Source organism: Nuphar pumila, chromosome 3 (assembly GCF_984573655.1).
Source record: "Nuphar pumila chromosome 3, dmNupPumi1.hap1.1, whole genome shotgun sequence".
Taxonomy (NCBI): domain Eukaryota; kingdom Viridiplantae; phylum Streptophyta; class Magnoliopsida; order Nymphaeales; family Nymphaeaceae; genus Nuphar; species Nuphar pumila.
The window spans coordinates 129,540,273-129,549,843 of NC_143251.1; positions in this window are offsets into that span (position 1 = coordinate 129,540,273).

Here is a 9,571-nt window from a genome sequence, read left to right on the forward strand (position 1 = left end):
AAAATGTTCGCTGAAGTAAAACAATAGGGCAATATGTATTCTTTCAAGAAGATCCTTCTACTTGTTTTCGCCCTGTTGATCCCAACCTAAAACTCTCCTCGTTGTCTTCTTTAATGATTCCTAAATGTGTCTTTAGTGTCTCTAAATATAATAAGCCAAATCTTTGGCATGGTCGTCTAGGTCATTGCAGTAGTCATTTCATTAAGAAGCTTATCTATGATAATTTCATTCCTAAGTCTAGTTCAAGGTTAAGTGTTGATGACAAAAAATATTTTAGTTGTCTTTTATGTAAGAGCCATGTTCTACCTTTTCATTTTATTAATAAAAGAGCTTCAAGACCTTTTAAAATTATTTGTTCTAATGTTTGATGGCCTGCTCCAGTTGCCTCTGTGTATGGAATTAGATATTATCTCATATTTGTTGACAGTTATTCTCGTTACACCTGGATTTTTTTTATGAAATGCAAGTCTGAGACTTTTAAGATGTTCCAAAATTTCCATTCTTTTGTCAAGAACCATTTTTCTGAAAATATTTTTTGTTTTCAATGTTATGGAGGGGGTGAGTTCTCTTCAAATGACTTTATTAATTTTCTCTAAAATAATAGAATAAGTAGAAGGGTGTCTTGCCCTCATACACTTTAATAGAATTGGATCGCTGAAAGGAAGCATCGTCATATTGTCGAGAGTGCAATGAGTATAATGCATGATAACATTTTTCCAATTACTTTGTGGGCTCAAGCTTTCCATTCGGCAGTTCATGTGATAAACCGATTGCCCATAACTATTTTGGGGAACAAATCTCCTTATTTTTTCCTGTATGGAGTTCATCCAAATTATCATGATTTTCACATGTTTGGTTGTGTATGTTATATCCATATTGATAGTTTAATATGACAAAAGTTTCAGGATAAGGCTTTGAAATGCAAAATTATGGGATATGCAAATGATTATAAGGGGGTACAGGTGTTATGATCCTATGAGTAAGCGCATCAAGATATCTAGAAATATTATTTTTGATTAACTGAACTTTGATCATCAATCTACTACTCCCTCTGAATTAGACTCTAAAGTTGAGGTCTATCACCCCTGGTTGAATTCTGAGCTCTTTTCTAGTACTAATGATGTTTGTCTTTGAGATTGTATTCAAAAGGATGGGGAAACTATGCATGTTGACAAGTTCACTACAGAGAAAAGTATGAGACCAGAACCATCCTTGAACCAGAAATGTATAAAGGTGTCGTTTATACTCGACGAGAAAGAGAGGCAGCCTCCACTTTCAACCAAGAGATGGATTCTCCTTCTACTTTTGCCCCAACCTTCAATGTTAGAAGATCCACTCGCTCTCGCCATCTGATTGAAAGATGAGACAATTATGAAAATTTTTCGATGGACTTTCAACTCTTTCTAACCTGCTTGGGCAAAGAAGATCAACTCATAACTTTTTATTTCCAGAAGATGGATTTAAGCGATGAATGAAGAAATGAAGGCCCTTCATAAGTGGGGTGCTTGGGATATTGTTCTCAGACCACCTAATAAAAATGTAGTTGGATCCAAGTAGGTGTACAAAATAAAGTACAAACCGAATGACATTATCGAACGATATAAGGCGAGACTTGTTGCAAAGGGTTTCACACAAGAGCAAGGACAAGACTATGATGAGACTTTCATTTCAGTTGTTAAAATGAGGACAATCAGAATCATATTATCCTTAGCTATTAAACATCTGTAGACACTTAGTCAAATGTCAAAAATGTCTTTTTACATGTAGAACTGAAAAAGGAAGTGTACATGAAGCAACCCACTAGATATGTAAAAGGAGATCCTAAGAAATATGTGTGCAGATTAAAAACAGCAATATACATGTTAAAGCAGGCTTCTCGTTCTTGGTTTGACAAATTTTCTCTTGAAATACAAAAATATGGATTTAGTCGATCCCTTCTTGACCACTCCCTGTTTATATTCAAAAGCCAAGATGTAGTTACTCTGTTATTGATATATGTAGATGACATTATCATTACAAGTAACTCTAATGATCATATTGAAGAGGTCAAGCAGCTCTTGAATCAAATATTTAAAATGAAGGATCTTGAGAAACTGTGATATTTCTTTGGAGTCGAAGTTGACAGGACTACTGAATGAATGACCCTCACCCAGCATAAGTACATCATTGATGTTCTCAACAAGGCAGGTATGAAAGAGTGCAAACCTTTAGAAACTCCAAGTGTTCTTTACTAGAAACTCAGTTCCCAAGATTGAGATTTATATGAGGATCCTAAGAGATATCGCAACGTAGTCGGGATACTGCAATATCTCACTTTCACTCGGCTTGATCTTGTTTACTCAGTTAATCAGGAATTCCAGTTCATGCATGAGCCATGTGTTGGGCATATGAAAGTTGTTAAATGAATACTTCGGTATTTGAAAGGAACCATCGGGGATGGTCTTCTGTATAGAAAGATGATGAATGGGCAGAATGCACATGAGCTTGTTGTTTACACTGATGCAGACTAAGCGGGAGACCCAGATGAATGCAGGTCAGTCTCAGGCTATTGTGTTTTTATTGGGATGAATCTAGTGTCTTGGAGTAGTAGGAAACAAAAAGCAATTGCTAGGTCAAGCACAGAGGCCAAATATAGATCAATGGCAACCACCACTGTTGAGGCTACATGGATTAGACACCTATTGACAGAGGTAGGAGAATCGGTTTCTCGGTCTCTTCTCTCATGTGACAATCAAAGTGTCATCAATATGTCCTTTAATCCTATTTGCCACAGTTGTGCCAAACATATTGAGATAGATCAACACTTTATAAAGCAGAAGGTGAAAGAGAAGGAGATTGAACCCGAGTTTATTCGGACTACTGATCAAGTTGTTGATTTGTTCATAAAGGAACTGACCAAGAACATATTTTGGATGTTAAAAGGCAAGTTGTTCGTAGTTCAAAACCATGTACAACTTGAGGGAGGGTGAAAAGAAGTCATGTTTATATTTGGGTCCAAATCGGGTTTGGATCTGATCCGTGTTATATTAATGTACTGATGCACTTTCATTAATGGCCTTCTTGTAATTTAGTTATGTTGTAAAGGGTTATCTGATTACCCTAAACTTTGTATTAGACACACCTTATAATGAAGGCTTATGCACTGATTCCTGTGTTAAGAGGAATCGTGGGTTTCTACTGCAACTTCTTCTCTCTCTTGTGTCCTCTTCTCTTTTCATGTGATAGAACTTTGGAAGCCTCAAATTCTTACAAGGATTTGTTTCCTTAACCTGGTAGCGTGACAGATAAACCAGCAAGAAGATCCAACCAATTCATATGCTATAGTTGGCATTGCTATTAAGCATCTTTCAGAGTTGTTGCTGCAAGCAAACCCCTTGTTACAAAATAGTAGACGATGCTGCCTGCAAGAATTTCTTCTTTCAATAATGGCACTGGTTCAAGACAGAAAGCTTAAGAGATTGTTTTTGGATAATCCAAGGGGAAAAAAACCCTGTCATTGACCTTACATTGGCCGGCCTCTGGTTGTTAAAACCCTTGAGCCCCCCCTGCCCACTGGAGAGTACACCCAGCTTCGACCTTGTGGTAATGGATGCCACTCGTGGGTTTCGAACTTGTGTCGTCTGGTCAACTTGATGACATTCACAAGTCACCCCCTACCAGATGAGTGGAGCCCTTGTGGGCAAAGCCCAAGAGATTGTTACATCTTTACAAAAAGCCTAAGAGATTGTTGTCATCTTCATCTCCAGCCAGTAAAAATATAACTCCATATATTTGCCCACAGAGCTGATAAGGTCTCAAAGGATGTTAAATTGAGGCACTCAATTAGAGGCTGGCTGCTCCAATTAACAGCCTGCCCACTCTCCAGTTAATCTTCTGTTGAATGCATTTATGTCCATACACAAGCTCACACTAGGTTCATAACATATATTATGAATCCTAGTACAAAACTGGCTTACAGTTAGCAGGGATCGCACACTATCAGGTAAATCTCAACTTTTTTCTCCAGAATCATGAAAAAATGTAACTGCTCAGATCTTGATGCAGACCGGAAACACCCAATTTTGATTCTGGGCCTGAGTGGACTTTTAAGTCTTCAGTCCAACTCTTTGGAACTTGCCAAATTAATCCAAGGAAACTGCATAAGCGTAGGCCTCTTTCTATCTCTTGTGTCTAGGGGTGGACTTAGGGTTGGGTTCCAAGGATGGGTCCTTGTCTAATAAACAGGCAGAGTTAGGGTAGGGATAAAATGACACTTCAATGGAGCCAAGCCCAACCCAACCCATATTATTGGTCGAGTTTAAAGACCCTGAGCTGACCCGCTTGGAACTCACTTGATAAGACCCAATCCCCGCCAAAACCCGAGAAAAGTGGGTGGGCTTTCAGCGAACCTAGGTCTAGGTCGGGTCTAGAGAGAGAGAGAGAGACGAAAAGCGATCAACATTACTTAAAAGTGAAACTCAACAACATGAAAACACCATTTACACAAAAAACAGAAAAACCCGAACACAAAACAGAAAACTCATCAAGGACCACAGACATCTAGATGAGGATTGGTTGGAGGCAGAGGCAGGTCTTTGAGATATATGCGTAAGATAGCATACACATCAGCCAAGACCCTATGAGTCAAACGGTTAAGGTTGAACGGGACATCCCGAAAAGTAGCATCATTTCTGGCCATCCATATGAACCACCACACAGTAAATAACCAAACTCTCCAAGTAGTCCACTACACTAGAGAGAGAGAGAGAGAGAGAGAGTAGGACCATTTTTTTTAGCATTGGGAATCTACGAACAGTACGAGGGGGAAATATCAAGGAAAGTTTGGAGGATTTTCCAATGGAAGGCCCAGATTATGAGCCAAGTTGTAGTTAAGAAAGTGAGATAACCTCATTTTCCTCAAACGAGGACTAGATGCATCACCCAATCAGAGGAGAGGGAGATTGAACTGACATGTTGGAACTTGGAACTACACTATGCAATATTAAAGCATGTGAGGCCTAAACCCTAGATCCTAAACCATAACCCTAATTCAAAGAGTTGGGTGCCTTGATCTAAACAATACAACTGCTTTAATAATAAGTCTGTTTGCCCAACTATGGATCAGCCTGGCAGTTGGTACACATGGGACATCAACCAAACTTACATTTGCGTAGCCGAAGAATCACATTTTTAAACCACCAACATATGGTCACAAGCGAGCAATCTCCTTTAGAATTGCAAGTACTCCATAAAAAGGGAAAAAATCATATTTGTGATTTTTTTTTAATGATAAGGAGCTTTAATTGGCCTTCCCCTATGACGGTGATCTCAAGATAGTGGATCGGGTCCACAGTGCTACTCCATACTTATTGCTCGATACTAGGGATGGCTGTGGGGCGGTCCAAGGCGGGGCGGGGCCGAGGGACAAGGTCTCCACCCCCACCCCCACCTCAAGATTAGAACCTCCATCCCCGCCTCCATCCCCGGCGGGAATGGATTTTAACCTCCACCCCCGCCTTCATCCGGTTTCATGTCCTCCATCCACGGTTCAAACGGGGATGAGACGGAGCAGGGCAGGGATAATGCGGGGAAAAGTGACGGGGATGGGTCGGGGCGGGGATGAGGCGGGGATCGTGGCGGGGCGGAGAAAAGTGTACGTCCATCCCCACCTCCATCCCTGAACGGGGATGGATTTTAACCTTCGTCCCCACCTCCATCCCTGTTTCATACCCTTCATCCCCGGTTCAAACGGGGCGAGGCGGGGCCCCGCTTTCCCCCGGTCCACTGCCATCCCTACTGGATACTCGCCCTAACCAACTATTCAATCCTGTGGTGGTTTAAGATGGACAATGGATACCATGTGGATATTTAATTATGGGTTTACTAGTTAATTCCAGCACCCAAATAAAAATATTATGTCCACTAATGATATTGACTAAAAATACTAAAAATTAAAGCAAGTTCTTACACTATTCTCCATAAAATTACATCATTGGGCGCACTAACAATTTCACTAACCTTATTATATTAATCCTTGTCTCCAAAGTTGGTTCCGCAAACCACCATGCATGAGGGTTGCCCGTGTGGCCAGCAAGGGGGTTGTGAAGGTGTTGAGTTGAATACCTCGGATCAAACCCCGTTGGTGCACGGGTATGTCCATAGCTTTCGGAGGTGGGCCACGAAAAGCAGGGTGGTTGTGGGGCTCCACTAAGGATTTTTCCTCCTTGTCATAAAAAAAAAGTTGGTATCCTAACCGATTGTTTACGTAATAATGACCAACATAAGAACTCAGTAAAAAAAGATCAACATAAGAGATTAATCACCTTCACGCTTGCACAAACACATATTTACACTAGGTGGTAGCTGCCTACCACTGTTTTGGGCAACCGCCAGCTTACTGCATTTTTAAAGGGATTTTTATTTTATTTTTTAAAAATCTAACCATACATGTGTTCTACGTGATTGATTTTATAAGAATCTACAATTGGATCATCTGATTTTAACACATATGTAGGTTTTTATAAGATTCAAAAATGGATAATCAAAGATTTTCACAAATATTCAAGGCTTGAAAATGATATTTTTATTGACAAAAACATGATCCAAGTGTTGTTTGATAGCAAATTGACCATGCTGAATACATCTGCAGGGTCAGATTTACTAAAAACAACCATAAGCACCTGTTTACTCTCCTGTAAGCTGGTAGTAGGTCAAAAAAGTTTCCCGCCAGAGCGATTAATAAGGGTTCACCTACATTCAAGACCTTAATAAACAGTGAAAGAACACTCACACGCCCTGTAGGAGTCGAATCTGGGGCGAAGGAGTCAGCATCTTCTCCCAAGGCCGGCTACCACTCAAGCGACGCCGACGGGTGTCTTAATGTGTAAATAGAATACGAATACAATGACGACAAGAATGATGAAAAAGGAAGATAAGTAGTGGAATTAATAATGCAAACCTATTTGTGGGAGGTTCTGGTTCTCTCTTTGCATCTTTTGCCTTTGGTGGGTCCCACCTCTGCTCGCCATTAGCGCTCTTCCTTTTTGAAGATTTTAACGGTCGACTGACTGAGTGTCTGACCCTTATGCCAAAGGAGGCTCCAATTTCGGTACTCCCCACGTGAATTTTGTTAATTTCCCATAAAGCGATCCTCATTTTCTCTCTCTAGAATCTAGTGTGTATCCATTATTACATTCTCCAGCATCCAACGGCTATGGATGAATCTAGGGTTTCATACAATTCTCTCTTGTCCGAACTCTATATAAGGAATGTCCACTCCCCACCATCTTCTCAGATATCAAGTCACTATCTTCCTCTTTTGCTTGTCATTCCCCACTTCTATTCACTTTTCTTCTTTGGTGGGCATTAGGGTTTTTATTACCTACGGTGGTTTTATCTCTCAAGTGTTTTGGTTTCATGAGGATGGTTATTGGTTGCTAGCGGTTTTATGTGACGTTGGTATCTCTTTTTTTTTCTGGTGAAAATGGTGGTTTTTTGTGTCATAGGTGGTTTGTCTTAGTTGGGTAAGTTCATCTAGATTCCCCGGAAAACCGCTCATGAGTTTATCATTTTTGGTTTTCTGGTTGTCGTTCTGTAATTATAATCTTGATGATGATTCTACATGGATATCCTTCCAAAAATACCCTCTATGTTGCCGGCGCCCTACCGCTTGTGACATCCTAAGTTGAAAGGGCATCGTGAGTTCAGAACCCGAGGCAACTGTCCCTTGTGGAATGCTACTCTCTGGTGGGCAAGGGGGACTTGGAGCTTTACATCAAGGACGCCATGAGTATAGGGCATGAGACATCCGAGAGCGATCACGAAATTGGTGGTTTTCTTTTCCGTTATACAAAAAAAAAAAAACTCTCAATGTTTGATAACCTAGTGTACATCCTTTGCTGCAAGGCTGAAGCTATAGGGAGAGTTTTCTGGCTGGTGGCAGGCAAGACTTTTCCGGCCGGTGGCAGGCAGGGGTACCCGGAGGTTTTACACCTGCCAGTAGGGTTTGACTATGGGCTAGAGCCCTACGCCAAGTGCCTTGCATGGGTGGATTCCTTCGTCATCAAGAAAAAGTGATAAAACTACCATGATTTCTCTTTCAATTAAAGATTTCATTATAGGCTTTTAATGGAGCTCTCTTCAATCCAATTAAGGCAGTTAAAAGGTGTAACACGTCTGCTGGTTCATGAATACCATTGGCTTGTGTTGGCAACCCAATGGTGAGCATGAAACAGGAGACGATTTTGGCCTTCTCCTTCTTTACTTGGATTGAAGGGAGCTCCAAAGACCCTAGAAATTCTTTTTTTTTTTTAAATCACATTCTTTTTTATGGTAAATGAAAAAGAAGGATCTTGTGACGGGGGTTTCTGCCGCCGAGTTTTGGGCACTTGGGCATGTGAATCATAAGCAAAGCAAGTTAACCCAGCGAAGATAGATCACCAACCCAAGACTGGTTTCTCCATGTAGAATAACAAAAAAGAATTCCAAATTTGAGATAACATGCTGTAGATATGCCGGAGATACTTGATATGTGTAGCGCTGGAAAACAAGCCGAGCTGCTAGTGGCTGGGCTCATGTTTGGCTTATAAAGAGAGCTCATCTGAACTCATAAAATGTGCTCAGCAAGCCAAACATGAATAGCTTGTATAAGCTCATTAAATAGTATTAAATACATTTTATAATAGTGTACATTAAGTGATCATTTGGTTTTGAAGCAATGGGTTTAGAGATAAAGATCTTATTGCTTTCAGCTTTGAAACAATGTATGTCACTTCCCACTTCTAAACAATGTATATATGTCTTTTTCAAACAAGTCAGTTCAAGCTTAATTGGTTCTTTTAGTTGGGCTCGTTATGAGATCAAACTCAGCTTTGCTCACTATAAGAATGAGCCAAGCTTGAACAATTCAGGCTAGGTTCATTTCTCTTGTTTACCTGCCTTAATTATGGGGATGTTTTTGCCATTAATTAATTTGTTTTCCTTTATTTGCAGGAAGCATGGAGAGATTCGGTAATTTGATATCTAGTAGACTATAGCCTTTTATTTGTGTTACTTCTGCAGAAATATATCTTTGTTTCATGCAAAACAAAAGTTTGTATGTGTAACCAATGGGGGCTCAAAAACCAATGGTATAGTTGTATAAATGGTAGGGGTCTGCCTAACCCCAGCTTGCCTATCAAAAACAAAAAAAAAGTTTGTATGATTCAACTTGTTGAAAATAACAAGATGCCATTGTATAAATCTACCAATTTTTTTTTTAATCTAAGAAGCTTTAGAAGCTTGAAACTATATATATATATATATGCTTTGTTCATGCTTTCTAAATTTTCATGAAAAGTCTGTTTTCTTCAAAAGAAAGCTTGTTTTGCTTGGTATGAATGTAAATTGTACATGCCTACTTGCTTCCCCTTATGCTTCCTAAACACTTCACGCTTTATTTATCCAAACAGTTTTTAGACTCCTTTCCTGATCTGTTCTAGGGCGGATCAAGTGCAATCAGATGGATAGCCAGGTGCACAGGGATGTCTGTGGACCAAGGGGAAATGGTGTCCCGTCCTACCTTGCCACATTTGAACTGGGGATGGAAGACATG